At 43.3% G+C, this 870-nt stretch overlaps 1 protein-coding gene across 1 annotated transcript in view; it reads left to right on the top strand.

The window, feature by feature from the left end:
- LOC113212876 (carbohydrate sulfotransferase 6) overlaps nucleotides 1–870 on the top strand; it is a gene marked incomplete in the record, with an annotated part of 64,049 nt that overhangs the window by 29,378 nt on the left and 33,801 nt on the right.

Here is an 870-nt window from a genome sequence, read left to right as displayed (position 1 = left end):
TCGTGGTCGCGGGAAGTGATTCTTTCCTGGGGTAGGCAATCCCACCTCGCTTGTCCAGGATGCCGACTAGAAAAAACAAGGGAAACTATGAACACAAAATGAATTTTGTGCTAAGTAGGAAACTCGTTCTTAACCAAACCACAGTAGTTCTTCAAAATCAGTTCCTGCTTTTATCTCAGAGTAATGGAGAAGTGTGTTTTTTAGGGTGATGGAGGGTTTTCCTTGGCGATAAAAGGTACATTTAAAACGCCCGCGCGCTCACTGTGAAGTAGTTAGTATGTCCGCCCACAGATGGCAGCACGGATGGCGCCGCCATAACCTCACGCACTCGAACCCCTCCACCGTCACAGGACTTGCGAGTTTTTAGGAGGATCTGTTAAGTAAACTCATTAAAATGCTTCGGTAGTGACTCTAAACATGTTAATAAAACAGTTTCATTAACATCTCATCATAAGTTCAAAGATGCATGCATCATCCATTTTCGTTGCTTAACTACGTTTTTCAACACGCTCAAAATAAGCTCTGGTCTGGGACTTAGAATGAAAACACGCATAATTTGTTAAGAGTGCTCAAAATTATACTATCAAACCTAAAAAAAAGTTCATTGCTTTAATTGAGACCAGCGTTCCCGCTTTACAGTGGTACTATTGTCATGTCTGTAGGTGTTGTGTGTTCTGAGATGAAAACAGGAACAGGAAAAGGGTTACACAGCACTGAGAACAATACTCGTTCTTCCTACCAACGAGAAGGGAAAGTGGGTTGGTAAAGAACGAGTAAAAACCGGGAGCGGTATTAGAACCTGTCACCACTACCTCAGACCGTGGCGCAGCGACGCTACCAATATCGCCACGAAGCTTGTCTGATAAGCAA

This window comes from Frankliniella occidentalis, unplaced genomic scaffold, assembly GCF_000697945.3.
Source record: "Frankliniella occidentalis isolate FOCC.00 unplaced genomic scaffold, Focc_3.1 Scaffold25, whole genome shotgun sequence".
Classification (NCBI taxonomy): domain Eukaryota; kingdom Metazoa; phylum Arthropoda; class Insecta; order Thysanoptera; family Thripidae; genus Frankliniella; species Frankliniella occidentalis.
This window is presented reverse-complemented; position numbering and strand designations above follow the sequence as displayed.